The 19,013-nt window shown below is 36.5% G+C and overlaps 1 protein-coding gene across 4 annotated transcripts in view; it reads right to left on the reverse strand.

Annotated features, from left to right (window-relative positions):
• The window catches only part of CTNNA3 (catenin alpha 3), a 1,737,547-nt gene that overhangs the window by 1,636,036 nt on the left and 82,498 nt on the right, over nt 1-19,013 (reverse strand). The window lies entirely within an intron of this gene.

Below are 19,013 nucleotides of genomic sequence, written 5' to 3' on the forward strand. Positions count from 1 at the left end.
TAACACATCCGCCATGAAGACTATTACCCAAATCACTAAGCCCACAATTTGTATTAACTTGTTCACAGTCAATAATCACCCAGCAAGTATTTACTGAAGGTACACAGAGATAAACAGTAAGAAACACATCTATCCTATATATAACTTAGCCTATTAAAAATAAACTTAGAGTCTACAGGAATGTGTGTTACTATCAATGCACAAATCCTTCCATTTAACTGTTACCTATATTCTTTCAAAGTTTCCTATATTTGCAGGCTAAGAGAACATAAGAATCTGCCCCTAGAAAATATCTTGATATTCCCTATGATACTCATGGAAACTAAAACAAAAAAAGAATTATAATGTATTACTTTTACTTTAGTTTCTCTATTTATTATTTTAGATATAAGGGCAGATAATTGTTTTGTTTTTAGTTGACTGGTTGATTCTATGAATGGACTATGGATGGATAGATGAATGAGTGAAAGAATGAATGAATAAATGAGGACACATTTTCATGGTGTCTCTTTTATCCAGAATGAGTCCTTTTAAGACTCCTCTCACTCTCAGTGATTCTAGGAAAGAAGATTGTTCTTTTTCCTATACCTATGCCTCCAACCCCTAAGGGAAATCAGAATCTCAGTGTAGGGCCCATGTTCCCTCCCAACTTCTTCCCCTGAGAGTCTACCCCCATTCTCCTCCTACCCTTTCTCAACTCCCACTGGTCTAGTTCCATAAAATCAGCATCTCTTTGCTCTTCAACCTCTCCCACTCACTGGACCCTTCCCCTGGATCCATAAATGTGTTACTGTATATAACCAAAGATAATCATGACGTTTTTGTGTACATGTAAGTGAAAAGGTCAGTGCTTCACCAAGGCCTTTCCACACCATATATCTGATATATGTGCAGAGAGAGATGGACAAACAAAACCACCCTATAACAAAAAATCTGCCTTATTGGCTCTTATCTTGATGTAATCTAATTCTTAGATTAGTAATAACAATTTTTTTAAATAGAGGCAAATATTATAGAACCTAGAAGTCTTACTGCTCTCCAAATATTGGGCTGGCCAAAAGGTTCGTTCGGTTTTTTCCATAAGATGGCTCTAGTAGCACTTAGTTGTCTTTAACTTCATTCAAAACAATTTTGTTAGATTGTATGTGACAGCTGTCATATCAGCATGCATTTAAAAAAAGACATCAAAATTGGTGAATTTTTGTGTAACCATTTTAATATTGAAGATGGAGGAAAAAAGGCAACATTTTCAGCATACTATGCTTTATTATTTCAAGAAAGGTAAAAAAACAACCGAAATGCAAAAAAAAAGATTTGTGCAGCGTATGGAGAAGGTGCTGTGAATGATCAAACATGTCAAAAGTGGTTTGCGAGGTTTCGTGCTGGAGATTTCTTGCTGTACGATGCTCCACGGCCGGGCAGACCAGTTGAAGTTGACAGCGATGAAACAGGGACATTAACTGAGAACAATCAATGTTATACCATGTCGGAGATAGCCGACATACTCAAAATATCCAAATCAAGTGTTGAAAATCATTTGCACCAGCTTGGTTATGTTCATTGCTTTGATGTTTGGGTTCCACATAAGTTAAGCAAAAAAAACCTTCTTGACCATTTTTCCTCATGCAATTCTCTACTTAAACGTAATGAAAATGTTCCATTTTTGAAACAAATCATGACCAGTAATGAAAAAGTGGATACTGTACAATAATGTGGAATGGAAGTGATCGTGGGGCAAGCGAAATGAACCACCACCAACCACACCAAAGGCCGGTCTTCATCCAAAGAAGGTGATGTTGTGTATGTGGTGGGATTGGAAGGGAGTCTTCTATTATGAGCTCCTTCTGGAAAACCAAACGATTAATTCCAACAAGTACTGCTCCCAAGTAGACCAACAGAAAACAGCACTTGATGAAAAGCATCCAGAATTAGTCAACAGAAAGCTCATAATCTTCCATCAGGATAACGCAAGACTGCATGTTTCTTTGACGACAAGGCAAAAACTGTTACAGCTTGGCTGGGAAGTTCTGATTCATCTGCTGTATTCAGCAGACATTGCACCTTCAGATTTCCATTTATTTCGGTCTTTACAAAATTCTCTTAATGGAAAAAATTTCAATTCCCTGGAAGACTATAAAAGGCACCTGGAACAGTTCTTTGCTCAAAAAGTTTAAAACTTTTGGGAAGAAGGAATTATGAAGTTGCCTAAAAAATGGCAGAAGGTAGTAGAACAAAAGGGTGAATACGTTGTTCAATAAAGTTCTTGGTGAAAATGAAAAACGTGTTTTTATTTTTACTTAAAACCCAAAGGCACTTTTTGGCCAACCCAATATATGCCACATGGCTACACTCCATGATTCTCTTACTGCAAAAATGGATATGTGAAGTATTCTTGAGAATAATAGGAATCTGCCAAAGACTGTCCCCAGTGACTTACCATAGAAATTTGTACATAGTCAAAATAGTGAATTTCAAATATGCTTATAATCAAATATACTCATAATATTTATAATTCTTTCATGTGTCTTCAGCAAAGTTTGATATTAAAAACAAAGATAATTATGCTGAAAGTTTCAAAGGAACAATTATGACAAATCTAATAATTTAAAGCATTTAAATACAACTGTATACTCCAAAATTGACTATACTATTAAAAACACTAATACATACTAATCACTTTGTGTATAGTATCAAAACATTTTCTAGTCAACTCAGGAAATTGATTTGGAGATCAAGGTAATAATAGGCAGAAAACTGTAGAATTTTGCAAATGAAGTCAAAGCAAGGTCAAAGTCCCACAAATTGTTAGACCTCTTGTAGCAATAACACAATGTGAATCCAAAACAAAAATTCTACTAGGGTGTGGATATTATACCCCAAGGCGTTTGCATTTTATAATCCACAAAATTTTAAGAGTTAGAAAGTACCTCCCAAACAAATCAAGGACACCTCCTACAGCGTCCTTCATTTCAACAATGTACTGGGCTTGGATGAATAGAAATGAGATGCTCACTATACCATTAGATGCCAGTGATTACTTTTATGAAGTTCTTCCTTATGTTGAGTTGAAACCTGCCACTTTTCAACTTCTATCCAATAGAGACAGTTTCGTAAAGTAGGAAAGGTACAGGTTTGGAGACAGGCAGACTAGATTAAAATCCCAGTTTTCAGAATCAAAGGGAGGGAAACAAATCTCTTGACAGCAGTAATAGATGTCTCCAGGCATAGTCCTTAAGGCAGAACAAAGTACCCATGTGGATCCTTCCCGTCTCCCCAAGTTGTCTTTGTCCATAATGCCTGAATTTTCTTTACTCCACTTTATTCCTTGCTTTAAATTATTTATTTATTTATTTTATTTTATTATTTTTAGCTGTGTTGGGTCTTCACCTCCGTGCAAGGGCACTCTCCAGTTGCGGCAAGCGGGGGCCACCCCTCATCGCGGTGCGCGAGCCTCTCACAATCCCGGCCTCTCCCGCTGCGGAGCACAGGCCCCAGACGCGCAGGCCCAGCAGCCGTGGCCCACGGGCCCAGCCGCTCCACGGCACGCGGGATCCCCCCACACCAGGGCCCGAACCCGCGTCCCCCGCATCGGCAGGCAGACTCCCAACCACTGCGCCACCAGGGAAGCCCTATTCCTTGATTTAAATTGAGCTTATAGCAATTTTAAATTCATTTAGTTAACAAGCATTTCATTTTTAAATGCAGTTAACTCTGAGAGGTCATGGGGGACACACATTCAATCATGCTTTGGAAGAGTACATGAGACCAAGGTGATGTGTCCTCCCAGAGCCCATATGTACCCTGACACACTCAGGGTATCCAGTACCCCCACCTCTCTGCTCAATCAGCCCAAGCCTACTTCCAGTGCCTATGCCAGCCTCTTCCTGCAATCCATCCTTCCAAGAGTGAATTACAACATGCCCATCCTTATACCTGAGAGGTAGCCAAGAGGCAGCTGTTTGCTGATGAGTATGCATGGAGCTTGGACTTGCAAGCTGGGCTGTCCACCTGCATGTACCCAAGGCCTCTCAAGTGCAAGACAGAGCCACAAGTGGAAAGAAAAGGAAGCTGACCATCAAGGTCAGGGGTGAGCTCCCCATCCACCACCTCATTCTAACAAGAAATTTCAAAGAGTACAAGAATTCTAAATACATATCTATACCTTCCAGGTCATTTTGAAGGCATATTTCTCAAGGTAGAAGGATAGGAGGATAGAACCTACTTTAGCAGCTTGTTAGCTTGACTTGTAGCTTTTACATATGTAAGTATGGTATGCAGGCCTCCATTTTACACTTTCAATCTGCTCACTACAAATGTTAAGGATCGGCCTGCCCAAACTTTCTAGAACTCCATATCACCAAGTTCTTTCTTTTTGGTCAGATTTGCTCTTTCATTGTTTCCTCAATCTTCTAAGACATGCAGTTGACACAGAGGTAGGGTAAAAAGTCATCAGTTCTTCCACTTTTAGAAGACTTCCGAGCTTCTATAACAAAATTGCTTCTCTTTTCCTCTCTTTTTTCCCCTCATTCAAATGCTCTCTGTTATTATTTTTTCCTTAAGTTTATAGGTTTCCATGCAAGAGTATATGTATATTTCTTTACTGTTTTTATTAAAATTATTTTTGTGATCATTCAACATTACATTCATGAGAAAATAAATAAGTACATAAACAATTTAAATACTCAAAAAACACAACAAAATTCATATTGATGACCTGGGTGGTGGCAGCAGAAGTGGACAGAAGTGGTCAGATTGTAGATATATTGTGAGCCAATAGGAATTCCTGACATATTGAACACAGGATAAAAAGAACGCAAGATATTTTTAAGTTTTTTGTCTGAAGCAACTGGAAGGATGGAGTTGCCATTAACTGAGGTAGAGATTGCTGCAGAGGAGGAACAGGAAAATGAAGAGCCCAGTTTGGGACATGATAAATTTGAGATGCATGTTAGACATCCAAGCGAAGATGTTAAGTAGGCAGTTGGATATATGAGAGCAGAGTTTGGGAGAGAAGTCTGGGATGAAAATACAAATTTCAGAGTTGTCAACATAAAGGTGGATAGAATGAGACAACCAAGGAGGAAGTAGACAGGAAGAGACAGGTCAGAGTCAAAGGACTATTGTGAGTGAACGGAAATATAGGCAGTGGTACTCAGAGATTTATAGAATTAAGATTTGCCTTTGAGGGACTTCCCTGGTGGTCCAGTGGCTAAGACTCTGCACTCCCAATGCAGCAATCCCTGGTCAGGGAACTAGATCCTACATGCCGCAATAAGAGTTTGCATGACGCAATAAGAGTTCACATGCCACAACTAAAGATCCCATGTGCCGCAACTAAAGATCCCGTGTGCCGCAACTAAGACCCAGCATAGCCAAATTAATTAATTAATTAATTTTTTAAAAATTTGCCTTTGATTGAACTAGTAAAATATGGTTCTTCTGGCAGACCAATTAGAAAAAGGGTAAACATAGCCCAGTAGGTATTAGCAGGAAGGCCCCCAGTTTGTCCAGCAGAGGGAGGGCTAGATTTCAGCTCCACTCAGCCCCTCAGCGGGGCAATATGCAGTAGCCAGTGTAAGACACACTGCTGCTCCCCTACTCCCACTGTCTGCTAAAGGATTCCTAAATTCTCCTACATTTCATCACCACTGGATCTCAGTAATTAAGAGCACTGGCTTTGAAGTTGGACTGCCTGGGTGAGAATCTAGGCTCTGTTCCTTGCTCACTGGTGACTTTAGACAAGCTAGTAAACCTCCCTAAACATCAATTTTATCATCTGTAAAATGAGAATAATAAGAGTACCCTCTTCAAAAGGATCCTGAAGATTAAAATTAAAAATCCATATAAAAGTCATAACTTAGCCCATGCTTCAGACACCTACTAAGAGCTGAACAAATATTAGTTGATATTATTATCCCCTTTTCAACAGGAAAGCAGAATCTACTTGTCTACATTTAGGTTAAACATATCGCTTTCATCTATAGAGCTTGTAATTATTATTCAAGAATGCAAGAATGCTTTCACTCTTAGTTCCCATAACTAAAGGGCTTAAAACAAAGCTTCCCTCTGGTGACTCATTTCATTGGATCTCTTGACTTCAAAATCTAAGGCATATTTCCTACATGTGCATTAATTAGAAATGCAACATGCCTAAATACTCTTTAAAAAAAAATTCCTAATGCATAACGGCCTCATAAAGGATCTTGAGCCCTTTGAAAACAATTCCAGAGTGATACATAAAAGGTATGCACTAAAGTTAGGGCTACAATTGTTAAATGCACTACATGTCCAGATCCCCAAGACTCTGAACTTTTTATTTCCTTAACTTCCAAGAATTCTGGGTTTCAACATGATTAAAAAAGTTACATTTCATAATAAAAAGTAAATATCTTTAGCATGTTAAGTTCAAACTTTCAAAAGCTTCTTGGAAGCATTTGAAGTTCTTTCTAATAACTTTTGGATAGTCATCTTACTGATGTTTTTTGAAAAATAATCAAATTGAGCTCCTCCCCCCAAAATTATGAGTTTTATAGATTCTTTATGAGAAGACTCAAATTAAATTAAACTTTTGCTTCCTCTGTTCATAGTAACGAAAATAAAACTTGTTTCCCCACACACAACCTAAATGACAGCTGCAAAAAATGACAGAAAACAAACAAAAAATCCAAAAGACTGACTTTAATATGAAATAAAACAAAGGAAAACATCAGATTCTACTTATATTTAGGTCTTATATCCTTCTTGTCGTGAATGGCTGGTCAAGTCTAACGGCCCTCCAAAATAAAGCAAAATGTTGTAATTCAATTTCTGATTTAACTGAAAAGTAACATTGTATATAAGAATTTTATAAGATGACCTTATTACTCCTCTTCTGATAACACACCTTTTATGTTATTTTATGAAATGCCAGTTCACACTAAAAGCTCACCCTGCCTTTCAGAATGGCACACATTTTCAAAATTGCAGGTATGAAGAAAGGACAAAAAAGCCCCATGGTTATTCTGTGTAGCAATGCCTTTCAATTTAAGGACATTTTGTGCCATATAAAATTACACCAGAACTGAGATCCTATCTCATATAAGCCCAGCATAAATGTTACCTACCTGTTATTTAAAAAGCCAAAGAACTAAATTAGTCCAATCGAAGTCTAAGAAGAAGATAATCTAGTGTGTGAAACCTCAGAGAAGCCTTCATTGAATCACCCAGAACAAGAATAACCTTCAGCTATAAGCATCAAGTTTAAGCAACCAGGGCAGAAGTAACATGCCCTTCATATACACCTTGAAAGTGACAGTAGCTTTTGTTGCTGCAAGTCCAGTGGGCCTATGGGTCAGTTCCACTCCATAATATTATAAGACAGCTCAAATATATGTGAATTCTCCTAAGGTCTGGTATTTTTGAAAAGCAAAGAACAAAAAAGAAAATAGTGAAAGAAGTAGAATTCTTGTCAACCTCAATTTGAAGCAAAAAAATTCCCATTTCTTCTTTGTTCTCTGATTACCTAGAAATAAATAAGAGCCTGCTTATCATAATAGAGAAAACAAAACCAAAGTCTTTGAAAACACTACATTCATTTTTTTACAAATCTATTAATATACTGGGGGACACCGATAGTATATAACTGTTTTGAGAACTTAGCTGCTTCTCTGACTCCTGGTTTTCCATTCTTCCATAGTCTCTGAAGAGAGGTTTTAAATCTGCCAGAATCTTCAATCTAACCATCCAAGTTCACTATTTTATCACTAGTTTTTAAAATTTTCTCCAGGAACTCTAGCTATATACCTATTAACCCTATTTAACCATTTCTCATCCCACATGCTAAGTATTCTTTCTATAGTAAACAAAAGACTTTCTCCTCTGGCTTCAAAATACCACTTTCTACCCTTCTGCCATTCTTTCCCAGTATCTTTTACTAGCTCCTCCTTATCTACTAACTCCTGTTAACTAGGGCTCTTAACCCCAGGATCCATCCCTTACATGCTAGTCTCTGCTCCACATTATATTGTTCGTTCAGAACAATCTCATCCTAGAGTTTCAATTCAACTCACAGCCTCTGATTCAACAGTCCAGACTTCTCACCTGAGCTTCAGAGCCCCCAGATCCACTGCCCACTGGGCCATCTCACAGGCACCTCAAAACTGAACTCCATGATCTCTTCCTCAAAACCTGTTACTGCCATCTTCAGTTCTGATCTAGATTAATGACATCACCACACAGTGGGCACCCACACCCAACCCACTAACTTGAATGTCATCCCAGAATATTTTCTTTCACTCTCCCTCTCTCTTCATATCAGATTAGTGGGAAAGTCACACCGCTTCTACTTCCTTAATTCTTCTTATATTGGCCATTTCCTCTCCATTCACATTGGTACCTCCTCAGTTCAACTCTGGTTAGACTTACTTAAACTTTGCAATGATACCCTAATTGGTCTCCCTTCTAGTTTTTCACAACCTCCAATTCACCCTCCAAACTATTCCCAGAGTGATGTCTCTAATATAAAATAAGATGTTACACCAACCCCCTGCTTAAAACCCTCAATGATTCTTCATCTGGACACAATAAAGTTCAGGCTCCACTGAATGACTCGAGGCAATTTGCCCTATCTCTCCAGCTTCTTCTTTGTCTTTGACACACCTCCTCCCTGTACTCCATTCATGCTAAAGAATTTGAAGTTCTCTAAATGGACCGTACTCTTTCATTCCCCTAAACTTTTACTCACTCTGTTCCCTCTGCCTGGAGTACTCCTCCCCAGTAGCCACTCAAAAAATACTTGCTCATCTTTTCAACCTCAACCCAAACAACCCTCTTTACATCTTAATAAACACACACACAAACACACACACACACACACACACACAAGCACATACACACTCATGGTAGAAGTAAGCAATGCTTTACTCTGTACACTATACAGAACTCTAAGAGAATCATCATCATCATCCTACCATCTCCTAGGATTTATTATAATATATGGTAGAATAAATGCATGTTTATGTCACTTCCTTCCATCAAAACTAATGGAATACAGAAAAACTCAAAATCAAAATTTCCTTCATCTTCAAGGAAACTTGGCATTACCCCAAATTACGAATAAAGAAATAAAATGAAATCTTGACTAAAATTTTTAAAAAGGAAAGTGAAAGTCTATACACACCTCAACAGGAAATAATGTTCTCTAAAAGTGTCACGACCCTGAAATTCCTGTCCAAGCGTCCTTTGATTAGAGAATTAAGATGTAGGGCATGGATAGGTACAGTAATCAAAAGGGATATCCCTATTTGAAAGACCCAGTTTGAGACTGTAGAATCACAAAAGTGAGAAGTCGGGATTAGCATGACGACATGCCATTTCTGTCTGTGACTAAGCCCAGGTAGCCAGGGGAATTGCTAGAGGTCAAGAAGAGTGAAGGAAAGAAGGGATGTTAAATCATCAGCTCACAGTGCTGATAGTCTGTGACTTAAAAGACTTTACCACGAAGCACACTGAGTTTTGGAGCACCAAACAATGAAAGGAAAATGTTCCTAGGAGCAAAAAAATAACAACTTTGGTAAGAAAGTAAAAATTGCCAACAACCTCAACTCACTCCCGCCCAAGCCTGATCCTCCCTACACTGTTCTTCAGTAAATGTCTGGTGGTAAACAAATATCAGTAATGGGAACACTACATAAAAAGTGCAAAAAAAAAAAAAAAAGAGAGAGAGAGAGAGAGAGAAAAAGAAGAAAGGAGAGGAACCAAAAAATGTACACGAATAAGGATTAATGAAGGAAACACAGGAGTTATACTACCTTTACATAAGAAAGCTGTGACTGCAAAAAGGCTTGCATTCTTGCTTATACTTTCTTTTTTTTAATACATCTTTATTGGAGTATAATTGCTTCACAATACTGTGTTAGTTTCTGTTGTACAACAAAGTGAATCAGCCATATGCATACATATATCCCTATATCCCCTCCCTCCCACCCTCCCTATCCCACCCCTCTAGGTCGTCGCAAAGCACCAAGCTGATCTCCCTGTGCTATGCTGCTGCTTCCCACTAGCTATCTATTTTACATTTAGTAGTGTATATATGTAGATGCTACTCTCACTTCATCCCATCTTCCCCCTCCCCCCGCCATGTCCTCAAGTCCATTCTCTATGTCTACCTCTTTATTCCTGCCCTGCCACTAGGTTCATCAGTACCATTTTTTTTTTTTTTTAGATTCCATATATATGCGTTAGCGTACGGTATTTGTTTTTCTCTTTCTGACTTACTTCACTCTGTATGACAGACTCTAGGTCCATCAACCTCACTACAAATAACTCAATTTCATTTCTTTTTATGGCTGAGTAAAACAAGAAGAACAACAACCAGAAAAAAAAAAAAAAAAAACCTGAAGGATAAACCAAAAACAAATTAAAATTGTTGTCCTCAGGACGAGGGAAAGAACAGAGCAGAGGAGACAGAGATGAATGCTAGACTTCTCTGAATATACCTAGTTTTAGAGTTTTGATGTTGGAGCCACGTAAATGTTTTACATAAGTAAAAAGCAATTAACTCATAAATCAATCCTGAAAAATCAGAAGTAAACAAAAAAAAATAAACCTTAACTATATTTCACATTAGCTTCATAAACACTCAGAAATAATTTCAAGGAACTTCAAAATACAGTATTTTTTAAATAAGCTTTAAGGATATATTGTACAACACAGGGAATAAAAGCAATATTTTATAACTATAAATGGAGTATAACCTTTAAAAACTGTGAATTACAAAAATTATGAACCACCTGAAACTTATATAATATTGTACACAACTATACTTCAATAAAAAAATAAATTTTAAAAAAGTTTTTCTAAAGTTAAAAAACAAACAAACAAACAAAAACAGTATTTTTACTCTAATCCTAGAGGGACATCATCCAGGACAAAAAAAATGTCAAAGTAATTTTAAACTACACTTAGTATTCTTATTATATATGTGTGATATATATATTCTTATTATATATGTATACATACATGTGTATACACACACATTAGGCTAAAACAAATAAATAATTATATTCATGCTATTAGGAAATAAGATTTCCAGCATAAGAGAAAAAGGAGATACAGATGGCCAATAGGCACATGAAAGATGCTCAATATCACTAATCACCAGAGAAATGCAAATTAAAACTACAGTGAGATATCACCCAACACCTGTCAGAATGGCTACCATCAAAAAGAACATAAATAACAAATGTTGGTGAGGATGCAGAGAAAGGGAACTTTTGTACACTGTTGATGGGAATGTAAACCAGTGCAGCCACTGTGGGAAACAGTATGGAGTTTCCTCAAAAAACTAAAAATAAAACTATCATATGATCCAGCAATTCCACTCCTGGGTATATATCCAAAGAAAATGAAAACACTAATCCGAAAGGATACATGTACCCCAAGTTCATAGCAGAATTATTTACAATTGCAAGGTATGGAAGCAACCTAGGTGTCCATCAACAGATGAATGGATAAAGAAGATGTGGTATATAAATACAAAGGAATACTATTCAGCCATAAAAAAAGAATGAAATTTTGCCATTTGCAACAACATGGATGGACTTAGAGGGTACTATGCTTAGTGAAATAAGTCAGACAGAGAAGGACAAATATTGTATGTTATCATTTACATGTGGAATCAAGAAATTAAAACAAATTAGTGACTATAACAAAAAAGAAAGAGACTCACAGATATAGAGAACAAATTAGTGGTTACCAGTGGGAACAGGGGAAGGGCAAGATAGGGGGTGGGAAATTAAGAGCTACAAACTACTGGGTATAAAATAAATGGGAAGATCAGGAACAAGACAAGGTTGCCCACTCTCACCACTATTATTCAACATAGTTTTGGAAGTTTTAGCCACAGCAATCAGAGAAGAAAAAGAAATAAAAGGAATCCAAATTGGAAAAGAAGAAGTAAAGCTGTCACTGTTTGCAGATGACATGATACTATACATAGAGAATCCTAAAGATGCCAGCAGAAAACTACTAGAGCTAATCAATGAATTTGGTAAAGTAGCAGGATACAAAATTAATGCACAGAAATCTCTTGCATTCCTATACACTAATGATGAAAAATCTGAAAGTGAAATTAAGAAAACACTCCCATTTACCATTGCAACAAAAAGAAGAAAATATCTAGGAATAAACCTACCTAAGGAGACAAAAGACCTGTATGCAAAAAATTATAAGACACTGATGAAAGAAATTAAAGATGATACAAATAGATGGAGAGATATACCATGTTCTTGGATTGGAAGAATCAACAATGTGATAATGACTCTACTACCCAAAGCAATCTACATATTCAATGCAATCCCTATCAAACTACCACTGGCATTTTTCACAGAACTAGAACAAAAAATTTCACAATTTCTATGGAAACACAAAAAACCCCGAATAGCCAAAGCAATCTTGAGAACGAACAACGGAGCTGGAGGAATCAGGCTCCCTGACTTCAGACTATATTACAAAGCTACAGTAATCAAGACAGTATGGTACTGGCACAAAAACAGAAACATAGATCAATGGAACAGGATAGAAAGTCCAGAGATAAACCCACGCACATATGGTCACCTTATCTTTGATAAAGGAGGCAAGCATATACAGTGGAGAAAAGACAGCCTCTTCAATAAGTGGTGCTGGGAAAACTGGACAGCTACATGTAAAAAAGTATGAAATTAGAACACTCCCTAACACCATACACAAAAATAAACTCAAAATGGATTAAAGATCTAAATGTAAGGCCAGCCACTATCAAACTCTTAGAGGAAAACATAGGCAGAACACTCTATGACATACATCACAGCAAGATTCTTTTTGACCCAGCTCCTAGAGAAATGGAAATAATAACAAAAATAAACAAATGGGACCTAATGAAACTTCAAAGCTTTTGCACAGCAAAGGAAACCATAAACAAGACCAAAAGACAACCCTCAGAATGGGAGAAAATATTTGCAAATGAAGCAACTGACAAAGGATTAATCTCCAAGATTTACAAGCAGCTCATGCAGCTCAATAACAAAAAACAAACAACCCAATCCAAAAATGGGCAGAAGACCTAAATAGACATTTCTCCAAAGAAGATATACAGATTGCCAACAGACACATGAAAGGATGCTCAACATCATTAATCATTAGAGAAATGCAAATCAAAACTACAATGAGATATCATCTCACACCAGTCAGAATGGCCATCATCAAAAAATCTACAAACAATAAATGCTGGAGAGGGTGTGGAGAAAAGGGAACACTCTTGCACTGTTGGTGGGAATGTAAATTGATACAGCCACTATGGAGAACAGTATGGAGGTTCCTTAAAAAACTAAAAATAGAACTACCATACGACCCAGCAATCCCACTACTGGGCATATACCCTGAGAAAACCATAATTCAAAAAGAGGCATGTACCAAAATGTTCATTGCAGCTCTATTTACAATAGCCAGGACATGAAAGCAACCTAAGTGTCCATCATCGGATGAATGGATAAAGAAGATGTGGCACATATATACAATGGAATATTACTCAGCCATAAAAAGAAACGAAATGGAGTTATTTGTAGTGAGGTGGATGGAGTTAGAGTCTGTCATACATAGTGAAGTAAGGCAGAAAGAGAAAAACAAATACAGTATGCTAACACATATATATGGAATCTAAGGAAAAAAAATAGGTCATGAAGAACCTAGTGGCAAGACAGGAATAAAGACACAGACCTACTAGAGAATGGACTTGCGGATATGGGGAAGGGAAGGGTAAGATGTGACAAAGTGAGAGAGTGGCATGGACATATATACACTACCAAACGTAAAACAGATAGCTAGTGGGAAGCAACCGCATAGCACAGGGGGATCAGCTCTGTGCTTTGTGACCACCTAGAGGGGTGGGATAGGGAAGGTGGGAGGGAGGGAGATGCAAGAGGGAAGAGATATGGGAACATATGTATATGTATAACTGATTCACTTTGTTATAAAGCAGAAACTAACACACCATTGTAAAGCAATTATACTCCAATAAAGATGTTAAAAAATAAAATAAAATAAGTGGGCTACAAGATATATTGTACAGCACAGGGAATATAGCCAATATTTCATAATAACTACAAATGGAGTATAATCTATAAAAAATCTGAGGGACTTCCCTGGTGGTCCAGTGCCTAACACTCCATGCTCCCAATGCAGGGGGTCTGGGTTTGGTCCCTGGTCAGGGAACTAGATCCCACATGCCACAACCAAGAGCTTGCACGCCGCAACTAAAGTTCCTGCATGTTGCAACTAAAGACCCTGCATGCCACAATGAAGATCCTGTGTGCAGCAACGAAGACCTGGCACAGCCAAATAAATAAATAAATTTTTTTAAAAAAATGTTGAATCACTATGTTGTACGCCTAAAATGAATATAATATTGTAAGTCAACTATACTTCAATATAAATAAATAAATAAGAAAAAAGATACAAATATAAAATCAAAATTTTTAAATTAAACCCTATAATCTTATTTTGAATTGGAAATATCAGTATGATCTCATTACACATTTTTCCCTTCCTAAAAAAAAATCTATTTCCTAGCTCTGTTCACAAAAAAAAAAAAAAAAAAATTGGGCAATAATGGCAACCTGGTGCACAGATTATGTTCCCTAAATACTATTTTCCACTAAAAGGACCTAGGCTCCTCGGTGGAAAGGCTGATTGAAGATCTAGGGCAGGAAATGTACAAAATGAGCCTAGAACATCTTCTTGTGCTAGAAATCAAGGCTCACTTGGGTTTTGTCAAAACGCTTAGTAAACAATTTAAAGGGGTTCTCAATGGCCAAAAATGGGAAAATTTGAGCATCAAAAGAATAAAAAATTACAATACTCTGAAATATATCCCACATATAAAAATTTAAAAAAAAATAAAAAAATTCATTGGTCACCTTCCAAAGTTGCTAGAACACCATCCTCTTTTTCTGAGAATTGATAAACAATGGGAAATAATCAAGTATTTTCCTGATTTTCTGGTGTGAACTATACTTTCGACTAATGAAATAATAAGGGAAGAGTTCGTTATAGCATGATCCCAACTGATAAAACTAATAAAGAATTACAGAATGATAAAGTCACCATTTACAACCCCTTAAAAAATAATAGGCTGCACAATAATTACCAACATGAAGGCGAAAATCATCAAGTGACTGATTAATAGGGAACTATGAGAATCAGGCTTACAGAGCATGAATGCAGTGATCAATTTTAACATTACCAAAAGTGAGATAACCCAGACTCGTGTATTAGACATAATATTAAATGGACAATTGATTTTCAACAAAGGTGTCAAGGTAACTAAATGGAAAAAAGATAGTCTTTTCAACAAATGGTGCTGAAATCATTGAACATCCACTCATAAAACAGGAACCTTGACCCTTTCCTCACACCATATACAAATATTTACTTGAAATGGATCATAGAGCTAAAGATAAGACCTAAAGCTATTAAATTTCTCAGTGAAAACACAGGAGAAGATTTTTTAACCTTGGGTTAGGCAAAGGTTTCTCAGATATATCCAAAGCATGATCCATAAAAGAAAAAAAAAATCAATAAACTGCTTCAACAAAATTTAACATTTCTGCTCTTTGAAAGACAATGTTAAGAAAATGAAATGGCAGGGACTTCCCTGGTGGTCCAGTGGTTAAGAATCAACCTTCCAATGCAGGGGATGCGGGTTCAATCCCTGGTTGGGGAACTAAGATCCCACATGCCGCGAGTCAACTGAGCCCGTGTGCCACAACTAGAGAGGAGCCCATGCGCTGCAAGGAAGAGCCCGCGCTCCGCAACAAAAGATCCCACATGCCACAACGAAGATCCCTCAACTAAGACCCCATGCAGCCAAATAAATATTTAAAAAAAGAAGAAAAGAAAAAGAAATGGCAAACCACAGCTGAAGGATGGGATGAAGTATTTTTAAAACCCATATATGAAAAAGGACTTGTATCCAGAAAATATAAATAATACTTAAAAATCAAAATCTTTTTTTAAAAATTCAGTTTTTTAAATGGGCAAAATATTTGAAAAGACACTTCACCAAGAAGATGACATATAAACGCATGAAAAATGCACATCATAAGTCACTAGAGAAATGCAAATTAAGGTCACAATATATACTGCTACACACCTACTGTAATGGCTAAAATTAAAAAGACTGCCAATAGTAGAGCTAGCAAAGACGAGAAGCAACTGGATATCTCACACATTTGCTAGTGAAAATGAAAACTGGTACAGCCACTTTACAGAACAGCTTGGAAATTTCTTATAAAGTTAAACATGCACCCACCCTATGACCTAACAATTCCACTCCTTAGATATTTACCCAAGAGAAATTAAAGTATAGGTCCACCTAGAGACCTATATGCAAATGTTTATGGGGGCCTTATTCACAAGAGTCAGAAACTGAAAACAACTCAAATTTCCATCAACAGGTAAATAAACAATTTATGATACCATCATACTGTCACATGTTATGCAAGAAAAAAATGAACAATAGATACAGGCATCAACATGAATATCTCACAAAAGCATTATGCTAACTGAGAGAGTCAGACAAAATTACACACTGCATGATGTCACTTATATGACATTCTTGAAAGGGCAAAAATATAGGGACAGGAAACAGATCAGTAGTTGTCAGTGACTGAGGGTTAAGGGAGAAGATAACTGCAGACAGCACAAGGAAACTTTGGATTGACTCAAATAGAAATGTTCTATTTGTTTATGGTGGTGATTATATGATTGTGTATAACTGTCAGAACTCATCAAACTGAAAACTTATAAAGAGTGAATTTAATGCATATAAATTTTTCCTTAATAAATCTGACTTTTAAAAACTCTTTTCTGTTTATCTCTTACCCCAGTGACACAAAAAATATTGCTCGATTACTTCATTTACTATATAATTACAGATTTCTACTGATATCCATTGGCTCTATAAGCTCTTTAAGTGTGTCTCTCACTAGGATCTATGAACTAATGCTTTCGAAAGCTAATTTGTTTTTCTTAAGCGTCCTTGACCACTCTGGTACATCACTCAGTTTATTTGGTGCCTAAATCCTACTTAGCTTCTTAAGAATATTTGCTTCCCAGGTTTCACATCTGTGTGTCCAGGTTATCCACAATCTCATCCCATGCAGCTGATGTGTTATCTATCCGATTGATAATTTTTTCTGGCAAGAACTCTAAGTCAACCTGCATATGTGTTTACAAAACTACAAAAATAAAAGCTTTGACTATTTTCTTTGTTTTTGTAGTGCTTTTTTTAAAAGATAATCATTTCTTATTGATTTTATTGTTAACAACAGAATATTAAAAAAAACGGGGCCAAATGATTGTCCCTGACTCATCATGTTAATTTAATATCTGAAAATATCACTGAAGATCCTTAGGGAAACTTTAACTGCTACACTTTTGTCCCTTTTCAATACCGTTGGGTGAAAGCAGTGAGTTTCTAAGTTTGTTCACTTATACAAGCCAGGTTTAGCAGGGTGTGCGACACCGAGTCCAACGTCTTCAACACAGTAGTTGGTTTTTGAGTATTTGAAGATCAAAGTACATTAAGAAGTCCTGCCTCTGAATTCCTTCCTCCTACCCAGCAACTTTTTTCCAAGTTAGATTAATCCAGTTAATTGTGACCGAACAGAAGTTGAAATTCAAGTTAAATTTATAACCAAATTGAGTGAAAGGAAGCAAAGTAGCTAATAACAACCTATTCAGAAAAATTTTTAAATACCAGGACTAGATTCATAGATTCATACAAAATTGCCAGATATATTTTAAACATGGGCTTGATCATGTCTGTTCTAATATGTAGATATATGACCTTATTTAAATAACTTTTTGTTTCCAAAAAACTACGCCTCTTTAATCATTCTTCTGAATTAAGTAACAGACCAAATTTTATTCTGCTCCTAGAAAACTTAAAGCCACACTTATGCTTATATAAATCAGTATGTGGGTTAAAAAGGCAGCAGTTCTCCACTTTTTTTCCCACCAAAACACAAGTGACATTTAAAGTATATTTAATATTCACTGTCCAACATACTTCTCCCACTCTGGACTGCCACCCTTGGTAAGGGAGATAGCTAGTTTGCATGAAATTCCCCCATAAGATTTCTGTATATAACCCTATATTTTCTCCCCCATCAATCCATCATACACCAGTGTCATAAAACCATAGTCAAGAACCGCTGCATCTCAGCCTTATTCCTGGCTGTTTTATATCTCATACTTATTTTTCTTTCTACTTTCATTCCACTTTTATCCTTTCTTGAATTTCACATAGCCTTGTGAGTCACCTTAAATCCTTTCTAGAACAAGGTAAGGAATAAATAATCATTCCATGTATCTGCAAAAGCAATCTCTTCTCATTTACCCTAGATAAAGCCTTAAAACTTTAACTACTTGTAGCCTCTTAACTATCCTCTACCATATTAAACACACAAGTATCAAAATCACAAGTTCCTACTTTTTGGTTTTATTAATTCTCTTTTTAAAAATATTAAGGCTGCATACAGAAAATACAGGAAAAGTATCCATGCACAATTTAAGCTTAGAGGCCCATAATAGAAATTAAATTGTTTGCACAAAGAACCTGCTTGCTGCATAACTTTTGTATCTAAAGAATGTAAAGCTTACAGTGTCTTGTATACAGTTACTCAAATAGTAATAGCTCAGCTACAGAGAAGGAATTTTTAAGTGCTTTGATATAAAACTACTATAGCTTGGGCATTGGCACACAAGAATTTGTTTCAGCGCTATTTTTAAAGCCACTAATAAATACTTCAAATACCAGAACTGAGCCTCTGCTCAACTGAGTCTGCCTCAATTGACGTGAAAGAAAAAGTATGTAAGAGAATCACATTTTTATTTAAAACTGAAATGCCCGCTAATCTACTTGGAAACGTATATATAAAATTGGAACTTTCATAAAGTAGTTTAGAGTTTAGTGTTGTTAAAAGGAAAATTAGTTA

Source organism: Balaenoptera borealis, assembly GCF_965194805.1.
Source record: "Balaenoptera borealis genome assembly, chromosome: 10".
NCBI classification, from domain to species: domain Eukaryota; kingdom Metazoa; phylum Chordata; class Mammalia; order Artiodactyla; family Balaenopteridae; genus Balaenoptera; species Balaenoptera borealis.